We start from the raw sequence: 18,239 nt of genomic DNA, 5'->3' as shown, positions 1-18,239 counted from the left end.
AGGGCGTTGGCAGCGCGCTGCACGCAACGCACTGTCAGCACGATTGTTCCCTCCCGTCTTGTATGTAAAGCAGCAAGAGGTCTATTGATCCCCGTGGACTGTATTTTTGTTTCTCGTGTGCCTCGTAATATTTCGTGACAAACAGCGTTTGCGCATTTTTTTTCTTTCTTATTTTGATTTATTTCTGCCCATTTCGAAGTGCGCCCGCCTTTCTTTAAATAAAATTTGTCATCGAACCCTTATTATGATGACAGAACTTGCCGTCCTCTCACTCATGTGAGATCGCAACTTTCACGGCCTAGAGAGGGCGCTAGTGGAAATCCAATATGGCTGTCGTTTAGGGCATAGAGTTTCCTAAAATGACCTAGAGGGAACTCTGGCGCTGCGATCGTTCAGCCACCATGGGAATGATGGGTAGTACACGGATTTGCCTAGTCTTCGTGCTTGTGGGCTTCGAACGCACTTGTGGCTTTGTTTTATTGCTATGTTTTGGTTTTCTTTCGGATAAAAGAATGGATCGTTGTGAACTTCGTGACCAGATTTGAATCGGTGAGCGAAGTTAAAGTGGTGAAGTGAAACTGCTGATTTTTGCTGAACTTCGTTTCGCGACAAAGCGGATGCAGGCGACGCGGAGCCAAACGGAGCCGAAAGAACGAAGTTTAGACAAATCCGTGTACTATCCATGATTCCCATGCTGGCTGAAGCGCGATGCATTGCAGCTCCCATAGACACTAGCGCCAGAGTTCCCTCTAGTAAGTATTGTAGGAAACTCTATGGTTTAGGGGACCGTTCCGACGCCGCCTGAGAGTGTGTCTGTCACTTCGAACCGCGTAGTCTTTCGGCTACAGCGGTCGTGTTGTCACGGCTTTTTTTAGAAGGTCATTGACTCTTGGATGTATTACCTCGCACATTGGGGGTTCAGAAACGCGTGTGCGGTGTACTTTTGAAGGAGGAGATGTTTTGAACGCCTGGCATATCATTTGCTGTGGTGTGAAGGAATGCACAGCTTCGTCGTACAAGGATTATGCCTGCAGACTTTCCAACTGCGGAAATGCCCACACGAGCTGTGGTTCGAATTCAGGCGCGACCAAACGATAAAGGTAAGTCCACGTACGTACTGCCTTGCTTGCTTTCCTCGTGTCCCTTTCTTCGATGGGGTATTCTCGCCGACTTTGCGTGTGTGACCGCACTTATGGAAGTGTAATTATTTTCTTTTCCGCTGATAGATAGTACAGAAACACCTGTTGCTCCCCGGGCCCGAACGCTGCCCGCGAACGAAGCGCTTGCTGCTGATGCGTGTGGTATGGAGCATATGCACACGGTCGTTCACTCTCCGATCATGCCAGCGGATGGCTGCGCTCTAGAGGATCAGTTCGTCCGAGGCGCCTTGCACGGAAGCAAAAGTAGGACAGGTGTAGAGCAACCTGAAGCTACTGCTTCTTGTCCTATTTTCGCTTCGATGCACGGCTACGACGGAAGCAACGACGCTCTGAAGAGCCCAGCCATCCGCTCGCACGATCTAGCTAAGAGTGAGCGACCGTGTACCTACAGTTGCAACGTCGCTGTTCGAACCCTATTATCGCTTTGCACGGCAGAAACTACGCTGCTTTTATGCGCTTGTAAACAAAAGGCACTTTGTTGTATTTGACTGCTGAAGCGGGATTTATGGGGTAGCACAGCAGATGAGACATGCTTGGAAGCTGATTTCATCACCGCAGAAACACTAATTTCAAATCAAAGTCTTATTTTCATCATTTATATGTTCACAGATAGAGGACAACAGAAAAGAAATCCGCCAGTAGGCTGCTGCACTAATCCACGCAGCCCCACGCAATGATTGGCGTGTGTGCAACAGAAATAAAAACCAGTCAATAAACAAATGATGATATGTGATCAGTGCAGAATATAAGTAAAAAACGACAGTCTACAAAAGAAGTATTTTGATGACAAAAAATTTGATGGAGTAATCCCCCACGCAGCTGAAGTGCTTCTTCACTACTACAGAAATAAATGCCGCGAGTACAAATGTTTCTTATTCTCTTCCAGGGTCACTGCTCGTGCAAAGCAGGAAACCTCGCCTTTGACTGCACGGCGTGTGCACTGCGGCACGCAGCAAATTTTGTGATTCTTGTACCTCTTGCCCATACTGAGGAAACAATAAAGCAAATGACTGCCACTACGATTCGCAGTACCTGTCCGACTTCAGTAGTTCACTACAGCGTTCAGAAAAGCCGTAATTAAACTCGCCATCGACTAAAAATAAAGCACCAGCGAACCGCCGAAGTGGTGCCGACTGAACGCGGGAATGGGCTGGCTGCGTGGGCATCCCCTGAAGGAGAGTTTTGACGGCTGCCGCATGGCGTCGCTACCATCTGTGAAAGTTGCGAATTGCTGTTGATACAGCGCGTATACATATGGGCACACGACACTTCGGGTATTCCTGATGCATCAGGCTCAGTGCGTCAGCACCAGGAGTAAGGGGTTGTTCCTGCGCATCCCGATTACGATTACGCAGCGCAAGAAAGACAGAACGAGGTCTCTGCGTGCTTCCTCCGTTTTAGAGCGCTAGCTCTACTCCTCCTGGTACAAAGACGCCTCAGTAAACTACTTTGTGCATGCGTTCAAACTTGAAGCACAGGCAACATCACTTTGCTCCTCTCCCTTCTCGCACGTGCGTCGTCATAGCAACGGACGTGCGCAGTGTAAGTTTCTACTCCTCCGCGAGCCGTACAGTTAGTACAAATTCTAGAAGAAAAGCTGGGCCGAAAGAGCGCCGACCACTAGAACACTGCCATTACCCTACCATTTTCATTGTATGCCTTGGCAATTATTTAGAGATGGGTTAAAATTAACGCTATTCAATGTTAGTAATACCGGAAGCTTAAATCAAACACAAGCATTTTGAGGAATTAGAAACGTGCGGACAGTGCTTAATGTTCATGTAGAATACTTTTAGGAACAATTCAAGGCTATTTAGGCAATTTACTGTGCGCCGAACTCGTGGCGCAGGAAGATTCGTTTGCAGGTACTTTTGCTAGATGGCGCCACCATATCCAATTCAGTTCTAGATGACGGCGATGGCCGATTGCGCTCTTCTGACTGAGTTGTGAGTCGCAGGGCGTCGTCGTTGGCGCTTTTTGTTGGAACGTACTTACAACTCTACTTCACGTGAGCTCACTTACATTAATTACGACGAAAATTGAATAGCAGCGTCAAGTCCAGCACGCACCTCAGGCGCTGGTAATGCTCGCACGGTATAGTGTAATGGCGGCAATGGCGACGCCCTTGAGGTCGGATATTCTAATGCATGAGCTTTTCCTCTAGAGTCTGTACTGAATCCTATGCCGCGAGTACCGCGAGCAGGCGGGCGCGCGACCTCAACTTCTGTCCCATGACTCCCGCGCCGGTAATACGAAGAGAAATGTTGGCAGACTGCTGCTGCTTGCCGCGCTAGGGCGCCGACGCGCGGGACACCGCTGTGACATGCTTTCCACGGTATTTGTGTTTTAACCGCGTTCAACCACGGCATTTTTGTTTGTGCTGCATTTTCGCCGCGATCGTCCACTAGGTGGCTCAGCAATTTTATTGTCCATAACTCTTCAATTTCTCACCGATTTAATGACAATTTTTTTGTAGTATTGACAATAGTACTGGCAGTAATGCATTATATCGGGCAACACTGTCAGCAATATGGCCCTCTTTACAAAACCGATCCATCGTGTAACTAGTGTAACTTCAATACGCCGCGAGACCTCAACAGACAAGAGGAAACATGCCTGCACCGCATCAGATTAAACGTCGCCTATACAAACTACTTTAAGAGCAAGATTAAACTGTTGGACTCACCGCTGGGCGTTTAATGTAACGTCCCAGAAACCTGAAACATGTCCTGTGTGAATGCAGGCGATACGCATCAGAGAGAAAGTCCCTGAAGGCGGCCTTACACCTTCAACGGGACTCGTGCTTAGAACTGCGACATATTCTGGGCCCATGGCAAAGTAGCACCTGTGTGCTACGCGCCATGAAAGCGCTGTTGACTTTCTAGCCAGGCTAACATCTCCAGCTTCTCATTAAACAATTCTCTCTCTCTCTCTCTCTCTCTCTCAGGTAACACTACATATGTCACTTTTATTATCACTACATATATTGAGTTCTTCGTTTGTGTTTCGAGGACATACCAATGTTCTACAAATGCGCAGACGACTCATTCATTCGCAGAAATTAGGCATAACATTGTTGAAACTTGCGGTGTGCCACCAGCATAAGGGGTCCTTTCAAATATCTCGAGTTTTTCGCGGCATTCAGCTTTTTTCGAGTTCTGGCATTTTAACACATGAAGAGTGCACGTGTCAGAGTGCGCTGTAAGCTATAATGGATCTTCACCAACTAGCCCGGCCATCAACCTTACTGGCATTTTAAAACCTGAAAAGAAGAGAACAGAGGGAGCCGATGTGGTTTTAAGGCATCCTGTGTGAAGTGTCGCTTCATAATCCCTCCTATTGCGACTTTGAAGGTATTATATACAGACTGAAGCGAGGTAATTATAGCCTCATGGCGTGGGCAGCGCTGGTACGCAAAAAACTTCGCAGTTTTCTCAGGCGGATCTGTTTATGAGGAACGCGGAACGAACAGCATCGTTCGTAGTCAAGACCCTCAAAGCCTCGTGGGATATCCGACTCTAGCGCATGCGCCGTGTGCTGAAAAGTTGAGCGAATGCGTCACATTTCGAGTCGGTGTTAAGCGAGCTTATAAGTTTCGTCCCGCAATGCTATTTGCTCCGCTTCGGTCTGCAGACCGCCTTTAAAGGAGCGGCAGACAGGTTTTCGTCCTGACAGGAGCTGCCTAACGATATTGCGCAGTGTCAGGCAAAATCTATTGTTTGAGCTTCGCTTTGGACGCTCGTTCGCATTCCTTTGCACGTTGGCGTCTTCGACAGACTTAGTCTATGACGCTTTGACATCGTATGATCTGCGGCGAAAGCCCCGTGCAGGAAAGGGGCCAAGGCATCCGGCCTGAATCATCCCCCTTCGGTCCAGCTATACTCAGTATTAAGACTAGAGAACGGCGAATTGTATGAAGGCAATATTGGTGATGACGATGAGGAAGGAGCTTTATCTGTTACCGCCAGATTAAGGTTACCGCCAGATTCGCATATCTAGATATTCTACACGTAAGGCGTTTGCACCGCTTGGCGAGCGTCTGGTGTATGGCTGGCTTCGGAACCACTGGGATGTGTATAAAAAGTGACAGTTTTTTTTTATGCGTCACTGTTCTTCCTTCCCGATTGTTTTACTATTCTTCCACCCGTCGTATACTGTCGGCATTTGAGACCCACAGGCGAGTGAAGTGGATTACGATTTCACACTCCCGTAGCACTGCAACCCGAGTGATCGTGTTTGGAAAATACTCGGTCGTGTTGAAGCTATTTTGTTTTTGACAAACTGCGAAAACGGGGGAATGCAGGAAAAGGAGCAGTGATCCCCCAAACTGGCCGCGGCGGAAGCTCGTCGCCTCAAAATTTTACGAGAGCGATGCAAATAGCCCTATAATCATCGTTCGAAAGCACTGCGCCCCCCCCCCCCCTCAATAACATTTAAAGAATCGATCGAGTCAAAACGGAATACACCGTTTTTATATATCGCTACTTTTCTCCTATACTTTTGAACCAGTTTCCGGCCACAGCACGGCGCATAAAACTGGCGAAGAAAGGCAAGTCGCGGACGTGGCGCGTTATTTATGTGCGGGTACAGCGCGAGCCTCGGTGCTACTGCCGAGACACCGTTTCTTTTTTCTACTTTCCTTCGGTCGTGTCGCCTGACTTGCGCCGTCGCAGCACCCGCACTCGATTCCTATTTGATGCACCACTGCGTCAAAGTTTTACACCGCATCGTAAGTTCCCTCTTGCCGTATCGACTAGATCTATTTTAACTATGCTTGCTGGGCATCCGTGCAGCATTTGAATTCTGTTACTTCCTTTCAGGGTTCCTCGCGACGCAGTATGTAGCATATTGGAGGCAATAAAACAGCCTAGAGGCTGAGTGGGTGGTACAGAGATACATAAAGCTGTCCGGGGTTTTCAAGGGATGGATAAGATCATGTGGCAACTGCATGCGTGTGGCTGTGTATGTGCGTGAGTGCATGGGCACACTGACATAACCGCGGAAACGAGGGAGCGAAACAAAGCTGCTTGCTGTCGCTCGACAAAATGTTAGGAACCCACCTCAGCGGTAGGCAGTAGCTCTCGCAAGATGAAACGAAAGGACGAACGAGATATCACCACCTATACTTACACAGAATAACCAATAAATTATCCCACTCTTGAAGCTCTTTGATAATGCTAGGTGGCGAAAGGTAAAAAGAAATGGTGCAGGTACACCAATTAAACGTGACATTAATTATGAAAATCATCTGAAGCGTCCGCTGCCAAAATTTTCGCATACCTATCGATGGAATGTGCAGCTACATGTATAGTCATGCGCTGGCACAGATATATGTGCCTCGACGGCACACTCGGCTGGCTTTCCTTGGCTTGAAAGAAACAACTTAAGATGTTATTTCAAAGCGCCAGAGTTTGAGAGAGAGAGAGTGAGTGAGAGAGGCAAGGAAGGGCAGGGCAAGTTCGGCTTGCTACCCTGCACTGGGGGACAAGATAAAGGGGTGAAAAGAGAGATAAAATGGCAGTGATAGAAAGAACACTCATTGCGCGCACACTTAGAAGAAGGCATAATGCACACACTGCAGGCGGTCGCAGAGGCCTGTCGACTTTAAAAACGCCTTCGTTGCCCTCTGCACCATCGACGGAAACGGCCATGATTGAAGAATCTTGGCTGCTGGAAACGGTCTCGTCTCCGGTTGGTTTTGTAACATTCGGACCGGGATTCTCTGGGTGTCATAACTTGCGCAAACGGACTTGACGTGTTCAGAGGTTCTTCCCATTGAATTCGTCGTACCGAAGGATTCCTGTTGTATAAACATTGCACCACCTTCCTTGGATTTACTTGTTGTGATGCGCATTTGGAAATCTGCGCCGCGCTATTCGTTAGCAGTTGTGGATAGCAGTAATATATTACGGCAAGAAACACGAATAACTGGCCCGATCGTCAAACTGCAACCAATGTCACTATAATACTACATAAGGGCTTGAAGAGATCGTTTGCCAACTGTTGTAGGCATATTACGTAAAAAAAAGTCAAATTCACTGTGAAGCTCGATTATCCATAAAAGCGGTCAAGAACTGCCTCGAAAGTTTTTCTTGGCAACATGCCATTCCTGTAACCACTTTGGCGAATTGATTGAACTCACGCGAGCTTTTTTGCAACACGCGAGAACGCCTTTAACTTCCCATTACTCAAACTCCGCGGCAGCGTCAATCATCGCAAATGGGAACTTCAGAACTACTCCACCAGGTGAAATGTATACTTTCATCTATGTTTGCGTAATTTTCTTTTTATGGTTTGATATATAGCATTCAAGATTGCAACGTTCTTGCCGAAGATGTTTGCATTCCGTGGAATGGTGCCTTTTTGCACGCTTTAAAGGGATAAAAATAATTTGTTGACCTTTGACTGCTCTGTGAAGGATTCATGTCGCATTTGCGACGTGTATTTTGAGAATCTGTCACTCGTTTCAATGCGCCCAGTTTGTGCTTAGTCAGCAACGCGCCGCAACTTAATTTCATCGAAGTTCATATCACGGGATGAATTCACAAAACTCCTCTTTCGTAAGTGCGTTTTCCCATTAGCTGAAATATTTTCTTACGGAATATTTTAGCGTAAGACGTGTTTGTGAATACTGGCCCAAATGGATATAGCTATATTAATGTGATTAGGTATTGTATAACCATTGTTATAGGCGTCATTAAGAGGACGAATATTTCTCAATGCATGATATACAGCCCGTGGGGACCCGCCACGTTGGTCGAGTAGTTATGGTGCTCGACTGCTGACCCGAAGGACGCGGGATCAAATCCCGGCAGCGACGGCCGCAATTCTGTGGAGTCGAAACCGATGGATACATGACAACACATTCCACAAGACACTTCTTCACTTCATACACAACACCGGCCTTACGGCGCACATTTAGTACGAATATACAAACAAATATTATGCCTTAAGGGCAAGTCTATGTCGCAAATAAAAATAAAATGCTAGAGGCCTGTGTACTTAGATTTAAGTGCACACTAGGGGCCGAATTCACAAAACGTCTCTTTCGTAAGTGCGTCTTCTTATTGGTCAACTGGCTTCGCCAATGACATGTCCCGCATCATGATTGGCTGAAATATTATCTTGCGAAAATTTTTAGCGTAAGTCGTTTTTGTGACGGTCAGAATTTCCAGAGCCCTCCACCTCGGCGTTCCTCATAATCATATCGTGGTTTTGGGACGTAAAACCCCAACAATTATTGTTGCAGTCCATGGGATCATCCGCAGCTGGTGATGATACTGCAAACAAAGGTGGCGGCATGGAAAGCTGTGTCGAAATGCCATACCCCTCGACAAGTGAGCCACAGTGACGGCGAGAGTGAGCGAAAAATTCAAATCGCGCGTGATTATCTACTATGCAGCGCGTCATTTCTGTAACCAACAAACGTATTTGTTTGCCGCGTCCGCCCGTTTATTCAACATTTGTTGAGGTGAACGCTGTTGTATACACGAAGAGGCAGTTTATTTTTATTTCATTTCAGTACTGTGTCATAGGCGTTCATTAGCGTGTACTGTTCTATACTCGCTTGTGAGCTTGTTCTGCGCAATGCAATCGCTCGTTTGAAACAAAATGGTCCCGTGAGACTAGTAGTGTAGGGCTGAAACATTCTAAACTGCATGTTGAGGAAATCAGCGAGAATAGAATATACCTGTAACTATTGCCTTAATAATAATAACATCTGTGGTTTTACGAGCCAAACCCAGGATATGATTTTGATGCACGCCGTATGTATGGCTCCGGAAATTTCGACCATCTGGCGTTCTTTAACGTGCACTGACATCGCACACAGTACACGGGACTCTAGCATTTCGCCTCCACTGCAATGCGACCGCCGCGGCCGGTATCGAACCGGCGACTTGTATCATTGTGTTAGCCATGATTCTGCTGTTTAAGAGATCCATATAGAGCGGGGGGTAAAAAGAGAACTTTTTATTAGATTTTAGATAGGTTTTATGATATTCCATGCTTTCAATATTTTCGTGACATTCAAGCAATATTGGGCGTTTGCCCGGCACCCTTCAAAAACTGCACATATCTGAAAAACCTTTGCTCATTCCATAAACGCATTTCTCCTGGGTTTTTGCACGGTGAGCCGGTAGGCTCTGTGCACACATTGGCGGTTATAAGCGTCTGAAAGCCTAAGAAAAAAAAAAATCGTCGCTCAGCTGAAGAATTGGGGCGAATGTATGGAAAGAAGAATATGGCGCTCTTTCGACATCGCTTCTTTCGGAAACCTATATGTTGTGTATGGAAACTTCGGAGGGCAAGCCCCCAAAGCCGCCGCCACCGCCGCCCTTCTGCAGCCGCGCGTCTCGGCCGTTTCACCAATCCTTATCAGGAAATAAGACAAGCTTTTGCACACGCGAGTGTGATTGGTTTTTTTTTTAATCGGTGAATTACTTCAAACGGAGTCGTGTAGTTTCCGGATTTTTAAAACTAAGTTTGGTGTGAAACTGGGTGGCGGTACAAAAAGATGCAGATATAACTTTAGGAGCATAATATGCGATACGTTAGATGCGATCGTGGGGTGAAAGTGTATGTGTCTGACACTTGCACAAGGGCAGGCCGTTTGCGCGTGCCTGCGTGCGTATATAAGTGACAAGAAATCACCCGATCGCCTTTTTAAGTGCGAATGCACTTTATAAGCGACCCTGAATCCGCCGTCCCATAGCAACGGCGCGAGGAGCGGAGAGGAGCGTCTGTAGCAACGGCGCAGCGACGTCACGGCCCACGTGACTGCGCGCGCTCCGCCCTCCGCTCCGTGGCTGCGTGCGCCCCGCGCATTGCCTGTGGTGATCAAGGCCGGCGGCGAGACGCCGAACGAAAGCGTGCGAAGCGAGCCGAGCACCCCGAAGCCGATCTGGCGCGGGGACGCGCGATGCGTGAACGAGCGCGGGCCCTCGAATTCGATCGGCCGGACGCGCGCTTCAAGCGAGACTTCCTGGACCGCAGCTTCGGATATAGCTGCGCGGTGTTCGATCGACTGTGGTTCGACAACAACCTGAGCCCCATCTCGGGCGTGCGCAACGCCGCCAACAAGTTGAACGCGTTGCGGGTTCTTTGGAACGAGTTCGGAAGACAGATCATCATCATCAGTAAAAGTGCTTTGCACTTAAAAACGGCCAGACCTCCGTGGGTCGGCTGGCGCGTGCTCTCTCGCTGCCGTCTCCTTCGCTCGGCTCTGCAATTTAGTCGCGCGCGCCCCCTCATAACATCACCCCGTGCTTCGCACTTCCTCATACTCCCCTTCGGGGAAATGCGGGTTTTTTATTTGTCCAGTTTAGGAGGAATGTTAACGAATCTGAACTGCATCCTAGAAGTGTTGAAGCAAATTCTACCTATATAGCTTAAATCCTCAGACCAGCCCCAGCTCTGAGATGCACGTCTACAAGAATACAAAATATATTGGCGTTCCAATATGTTGTCTCCCAGGAACGCCCCTCTCCCAGTTCGGAACGAGGTTAGCAGCTACTCTGATGGGCCCCTTTTTGAGTATTTTATAAGACTGTTACTTTGAAATTGGGGCAAGCCTCGAAATTGCTGCACAACAGTTACGACGTCATTATTATCCTGCTTCATTTCTGCAGCTGTAACGTATGCCTCAGAATAAATAAAATAATACTTTAATGAGCACTGGCATGTGTTAAAATTTCACGCATCGACCATGCGATTTCTCTTTTACTCTGTCTGGTTTTCTTTATGTCCCGCCCTTCGCCCGAGCAATAATATCCTTTCTTTCTGGCTAGCCTCGGACTTCACCTGGAATCGTTAGGATTCAGACCCGTGCGCCAATAAAAGTTATTATTATTATTATTATTATTATTATTATTATTATTATTATTATTATTATTATTATTATTATTATTATTATTATTAACTGTTCGCGTTTTTTGAGTGTTTAAGTCGGGCTGTAAAACTGATGTCTAATTATCACCCGATTTCTCTACTATGTGCCACGTCAAAGATCTTTGAGCTGGCTCTTCGGAACATATTTTCCTTTGGTGTGAAAAACTCATTGATTCCGAATCAACATGGGTTTCTCGCTGGCCGCTCAACTACTACAAATCTTGTTAGATTCAAGACGCAGATCTCCACACCTATATCTCAAAAAGGACAGGTTGATGCGCAGTCTACTGCGACCTGAGCAAGGCTTTTGACGTAGTCAGCCACTCATTGATTGCCGTTAAACTTGCGCACTTTGGTGTTGACTCGTCACTTGTGAATCTCCTGCACAGCTATCTACTTAATAGATCATGCTATGTTGCCGTAAATGGCCAAACGTTTTCTTTGTACGAAATGACTACTGGGGTACGTCCCTCAAAGGTCGGTATTCGGCCCATTCCTATCTTTAATTTACGTTATTGATGTTCCTTTTGCCATTCGTAGTACTTCTTTCCTCTGGTATGCCGATGCCATCAAGATATTTAAGGAAATTCATTCAGTTAACGACTGTCGCTTGCTGCAGTCAGATTTGCGTTCTTTTTCCGAATCGTGCAACAGCAATAATCTCTCTCTGAACACCTCAAAGACCAAATTCATCAGTATCACTCGCAAGACATCTAGTGTGTCATTTTCATACTCTGTCAATTATGTGTCGTTATGCAAGGTTTATGAGATTAGTGATCTTGATGTTCTTTTTGATAGCACGTTATACTTTTCTGCCCACACTAAGCGTGCTGCTATACGGTGCGTTCGTTGTCTCGGCTGTGTTTGCAGATTATCTCGAGAATTCCGTTCTCGTATAGCCTTCCACAAATTGTACACCGCAATATGTCTCCCTCAACTTGAGTATGCGTCTGTGACCTGGAATGGCATTGCTCAATCTAGCAGTAACACCATTGAACGAGTCCACAAAAAAAATTCCTAAGCATATATAACCATCACTTCGCTAGAAAATACTCTAGATTACTCTAGATCTTGTTCTAATACTGTTGGATTATTATTGCGATAGCAATTATATGGACACTCTCGGCTGGATTTTGCCGTCGCCGTCGCCGCCGTCTTGCACCGTATATGTATAAGTATATATATATATATATATATATATATATATATATATATATATCAAAGTCCCAAAGAAAAATAATTCAGAAAAATGCTTCCGAAGCGCGGAATCGAACCAGCGACCTCTCGTTCCGCAGCGCTTGGCGCTAACCACTACGCCAGAAAGCGCAGATCCTTCGGTAGCTAACGGCGAGCGTTATATACACACCCTTTACCGCTGGTACGACTCAGAGACGGCAGGCGCTTATAAGCGTTTCTTCATTACCAGCGAGATGGCGCGAGGAGCGCAACGGGCGTAGGGTGCCTTGATGCCCGCGCGCTCCGCTGAGGGTGAGGACAGGCGCGTCGTCTGCTACGACGGCCGCCATTGCGAATCCCGCCGCAGCTCGGCAGCATGCGAAACGCGCTACACAAAGCGCTTGCGGTGAGCGGATACGTCCGGAAATAAGTGCACGCTAGTGAGCTTTCTCTTTTTCTTTTCTTTTTTGAAGCTTGGGCAGCTTTTATTGCTGTTCTTGCCTAAATGTTTATTAAGGAAGCATGTAATTCATGTAAGCTGACGGCCTGTGCATGTCTTATGCGTTGGATGTAGACGTAGACTGTTATGTTGAAAACGAATCCTCTTCCTTACGCCGGAAACGAAAAACTCTAAAGCCTTACTTAATTTTCTCGTAAGCTCTGCATTCCAAATACACAAATAATCGTTTAAAGTATTTGTATACGTGTCAGCAGCAGCAGTATATGTATCTGAACACACACAATTAAGTGTTGCGAAGCTACCTAAGCGCGATTAAGGTGGCTCATTTTGCTAAGTTTGCAAACAATTTACTCGTTTATTATAAATGGCATCATACATATATTGAACAAAGGGCCGAGGGTCAGTATGGTGCGAATATCCTGCTAAAATGAAACGAAAGCTTCTTTATCATTATTATTGCTGACATTTCTTGCTCACAATCTGTAGCCGCTGCTGTATCGGCACTCAAGTTGCACCTTGAGTCCTTATCGAAACGATGAATACGTTGTTGAGTAGTATGCCGTAAAACATTGCATGCGCGCAGTATCAGTGCGTTTTTCCTTCTTCTTTTTGTATCTGCAGTTTCTTTCTCTGTATCTGCAGGTTTTCTCGCATGCCCAAATTATTGAGTGTTTCCAATACTGTTTTACACTTTGTGCGGCATATGCACGGCGTCGTTTATTTGTCTATTTTATTAATAATAAAATCTGGGGTTTTACTTGCCAGAACCATGATATGATTATGAGGCACGCCGTAGTGGAGGGCTGCATGAATTTTGACCAACTGGTGTTCATTAACCTGCACTGACATCGCACAGTACACGGGCCTCTAGCATTTCGCCTCCACCTAAATGCGACCGCCGCGGCCGGGATCGAACCCGTGACTTTCGGGTCAGTAGTCGAGGACGTATTTTTTAAGGCGAAAGCCTTAAATGCCTCATCAAACGCGAAATTTCACCATCGGCGTCCCGCGTCTACGGCGTCAGCATACCACGACGTTGGGGACGAGGGATGCAAAAAATTATCGTCACGTGATGACGTCACCATATGACGTCATCACGGCTTCACAAATTTTGACGTTACGTCATATGATGACGTTATCACATGACATCGTAGCTTGGTCAAAAGTGGGCAGATCACGGAGGCAGTGCACAACTAGGTGAGGTGCCTCCGATCTTGGAGGCAATGCAAAACCGCGCTTTGGGCGCAAAAAACTGAGAAGAAGATGGCTTTCGCTTTCGAGCCGTCTTAAGCGAACGCATAAGGGAGCCTGTGAATTTTTATTTCATTAACTGGTTTTCCATGACGTACTCATTGTACAACTTGACTTTGTTTCTTGTATTTTTACTGACATGGCGTGTCTACTGTACACAATGCTTCCCCGTCTTCTTGTTGTTTTCATGCGTCTTCTTTGTATAGACGCTTCGCGAGAACTGTTTGTATGCGCATCCCTGTATGAGCCTTCAGGGCTTACATTATTAATAAATAAATTATGCTTGCTCAAAGAAATAAAATACTGAATATGTGTGTGTGTGTGTGTGTGTGTGTGTGTGTGGTGTGTGTGTGTGTGTGTGTGTGTGTGTGTGTGTGTGTGTGTGTGTGTGTGTGTGTGTGTGTGTGTGTGTGTGTGTGTGTGTGTGTGTGTGTGTGTGTGTGTGTGTGTGTGTGTGTGTGTGCGTGCGCGCGCGCGTTAATATCCAGTGTACCGGCCATTTATTTGTGTGCATTAAAGCTGCGCTGACAGAAGCAATTACACAAATAAGACTCAAATTACACAATAAAACACAACTGTCACTGGTCGATTCAAAGTGATCGTAAATGATTAAAAAAAACAGGCACTGCGTAATTATTTAGGACAGGGCAAAAATGTAACCTTGAAACACAGAAACAGGGAAGGATAAAAAACATTCAACTGCACACATACATACATGTGCAGCACAGAAGGCGTACTTGAAACACGGAAAGGAATATAAAAAACAAGAACCCGGCGTGCTTTTAGTTATGGCGCTTGACTGGTGACCCGAAGGTTGAGGGATGGAATCCCGGCCGTAGCGGCCGCATTTCGATGGAGGTGAAATGACAGAGGCCCACGTACTTAGATTTAGGTGTACGTTGAAGTACAACAGATGGTCAAAATTTCGGGAGCTTTCCACTATATACGGCGCCTCTCATAATAATATCGGGGTTCTTGGGACGTAAATACTCACAATAATAATTATTAGGAAAAAAGAAGGATCTGATCTGCAGACAAACATGCATAATATATTCCACGATACATTTTAAATCACAAAAATAGCGAAAGCAAAAATCAAAGGCAGATAAGGACCAACCAAGTGCAGTAAAGAATGTTTGCGAAGAAAAATGCAGGATTCATGCACACGTGAACCAAAGCATTTTAAGCATGTAGCCGATATCAGTCTGTCCATTTAGTACGCAAGGTTAACACCGGCAGAATTTATCCTTGCATGTGCATTCGAAATACCGGCGGGAAACTTACGCTGCCAGTGCATAATGTGTTCTTCGGATGCCGTTTGTAACGTTTGATTTTTACTGTCCAAAGAAACCGCGTATCTTCTAAAACGATACAGGTCCCAGCGTTTCAGGAATGATTGGTGCACTGCGGCACGCAACACCCGGTCATGGTGACGGTAGCGATTGCATAAAACTGGAGGGAAACGAGCACCGACCTAAAAACAGCGCGCGCGCCACGCACAAGTGACCGGGCGCGGGGTTCAAAATGGCGGCCACGCTGCCGCCAAGGCCGAGGAGGCGGCATCTGCCCTTTCAAAAGCTGACACCACTCTAAGCGGGGGCGCGCGCATCGAGGCACTCTAAACGGGCGGATTTAAAAGTCGTCAGCGAGCTCGCTCGCTTCTTCTTATGTTTGCGCAGGGAGAACCTTGCCCTTCCGCTATCTGCTCGCGCGGTTTTCTCGTGGTGAGGGGAAGAGGGATGTTTCGAGCTTTCACCGTGATGTCCGCGCTCATGTTACGGAGCGTACGAAAGTCAGCCGAGCTTAAGGGACGCTGCTAAACGAACAAACAGAAGATGAGCGCGAACTATAAAGTGTCACAGCTTGACACTTGAAGCGCGCTAGTTTCCTTCGCTGCTTCGGCCGCTTTTGCAGCAGGAGCGCTGTTCAAACTGAGAGTATCCATTGGCGAGCCTCACTTCGTATAGCATTAGATTCTTGCTATCGCATTCATTGCTTCGCCCTTGCGGCGAAACTGTGACTTTTTTTATCATTTCCACCACTTCACTGCCGATGAAGTCGCGCTGATCTGTTATTTCTTTACAAGCTAGTCCACGGTATAATATCCTGCCCTGTACTTCTCAATTGTGTTAATTTTCGAATTCCGCGTAAGTTAACAAGGTAGAAAAGACCATTTCATGTATTCGCCTGCTTCTTCCAACACTCTACCGTTCACAGAATACAAACTCTCTATAATGTTAATTTTCTTGATCTTGACATTTTTCATAATTCACGGTCATTGTTTTCATCCGAGCTTTGCACTCTCTTAAGAGTTTTGCACAATGTACAAATTCTTCCCTTCTTCGTCTTTCAGCCAGCCTTCCGCATGTAGTTGTGCGTGGGCAATAATATTTTAACACGATAGCGTTAAAGTGCTCATTTCGCAGAAATTCCGGCGTCGGCGGCGGTGATTGTGAGCGAAAGATCATCATCTTGTCCGTGATCGAAAAATTGAGAAAGCTGATAATAAAACAAATAATAAAAATGTTGGGTCCGAGTTAGAATCGAACCCAGGCCGTCTGCGTGGCCAGCAGGTGTTCTACCACACAGACACGCGATTGCTTGGAACTGCATTTTCATGCGTCACAAACATAAAAAACTCTCACGCTTCACAAACATACGCGTCCTGTATACAGGTGGCGCAGTACGCGGCGTAATACCGCAGTAATATTGCGTGATACAATCGTACATTACTATCGGGTGTCACACCATGTCAATGTAATAACGACTTGGTGGTTTAAAGACAGCCACCCATTACAAACGGCACACACATTACTGCGCGTAATCCCTTAAGACCACGTAGTGGGTGCATCGCAACTTTGAAAAAGTTTCTCGCGCGTAATTGCTCCTGGTTTAAAGCATGCTACCCATTACATAAGGCGCACACCTTAGAGCGCGCATTCTGTTACACACACGTAGTGGGTGCACTGATTTTTCGAAAAAGATGTCACACGCACAGACATTATGTCACGCCATTGGGCTCTTGACACGCTTGTGATGGATTCTGTGTCGTCTACAAGCGCCAACCACACTGCGGTGCCTTCCTCATCAGCGAGTTCTGGTGGGGCATCAGTGTCAAGTGCAGCACGACAACGAGGGTGGCCACTCAAGACGGAGACAGAGAAGCCAGGCACCAAAGCTAGGAGTGCTGCGGCTATGCGATCACCTTGTACTTTGTCAATTACATTGCAGTATTGCACAATGTGAACTTCTCGAGTAACAACATAAAATAAGAAGTATGTACTAAGTGGTCGAAGTACGCACTAGGAGCAGGACATCGCTATCGCGTATCTTAAAGGCGAAGCTTAAGCGTCCCCCAATTTTTTTCATTCAGCTTCAGTATATCTCGTGTTTTCTTATCGTATTCTTCCCCTTTTGTGTTGATTTCTTTTTGTCTACGCGTTTTTGCTCTTCTTATTTTTAGTTTCTTCTGAAGGCTGTCTGTAATGCATTGTTTATTTTTCATTGCTTTATTTTTGCGTGTGCCTGCACAAGTACCTTACGGTTGTTCCTGGGCACGTTAAATAAATTATTATTATTATTATTATTATTATTATTATTATTATTATTATTATTATTATTATTATTATTATTATTATTATTATTATTATTATACAGGCATCTAATGTGCGCTGTTGCAGTAATAAACCTTACGAAACCAAAAAGTGCCACCTGCCGCTGATTCATTTTTAAATATGTGGTTTATGTATTAATGAAACAAAGAAAGAATGGAAGACAAGCCTGTGTTTATTTCCTTTACGTACTTTGCTGCGGAACTTTGACGCGCTGTACCCTCCCCGCCCCTTGTTGGTACCTCTTTTATCTCTCTCTTTTCACTTGATACCAAGAAGATGTTCTAGAAAGTAATAACGAGGGGAAACATACTAATTATTGCTAATGACGTCACCAATGGTTTAGAGTGTCTTCGCACGCACGCACGCACCCCACTTCTTCCCGCCACTGTTCCACGCATACATCACGGCGACGTTTTCTTCACTCACTCTTCTGTCCTTAACTTTGTTCCTTATAGCACTCATAATGGCGTCAGTAATATCTTTGCCTCTGGGCTCGCCGTATTGATTTAAATCCGCCTTTAATTTTGTGGGGTGTTTTCAACAGGCTATAACATCGTGTTTCTGTTTCTCACCTGTGCTTTCTTAAAGAGATTAATGAGGTCTCGGAGGCTGTTCTGGCACCGAAAGCTTCGCTCTGATTTACTGACTTTGCGTACCTGTTGGAGAATGTGGTAGAGGATCAAGTTCTGG

At 46.1% G+C, this 18,239-nt stretch overlaps 1 protein-coding gene across 3 annotated transcripts in view; it reads left to right on the top strand.

The window, feature by feature from the left end:
* Positions 1–18,239, top strand: part of LOC119378124 (potassium channel subfamily T member 1) — a 613,885-nt gene that overhangs the window by 136,764 nt on the left and 458,882 nt on the right. The gene's annotated exons all lie outside the window — the stretch shown is intronic.

Source organism: Rhipicephalus sanguineus, chromosome 1 (assembly GCF_013339695.2).
Source record: "Rhipicephalus sanguineus isolate Rsan-2018 chromosome 1, BIME_Rsan_1.4, whole genome shotgun sequence".
Lineage (NCBI taxonomy): Eukaryota > Metazoa > Arthropoda > Arachnida > Ixodida > Ixodidae > Rhipicephalus > Rhipicephalus sanguineus.
The sequence above is the reverse complement of the archived record's forward strand: the minus strand, read 5'-3'. Positions and strand labels throughout refer to the sequence as shown.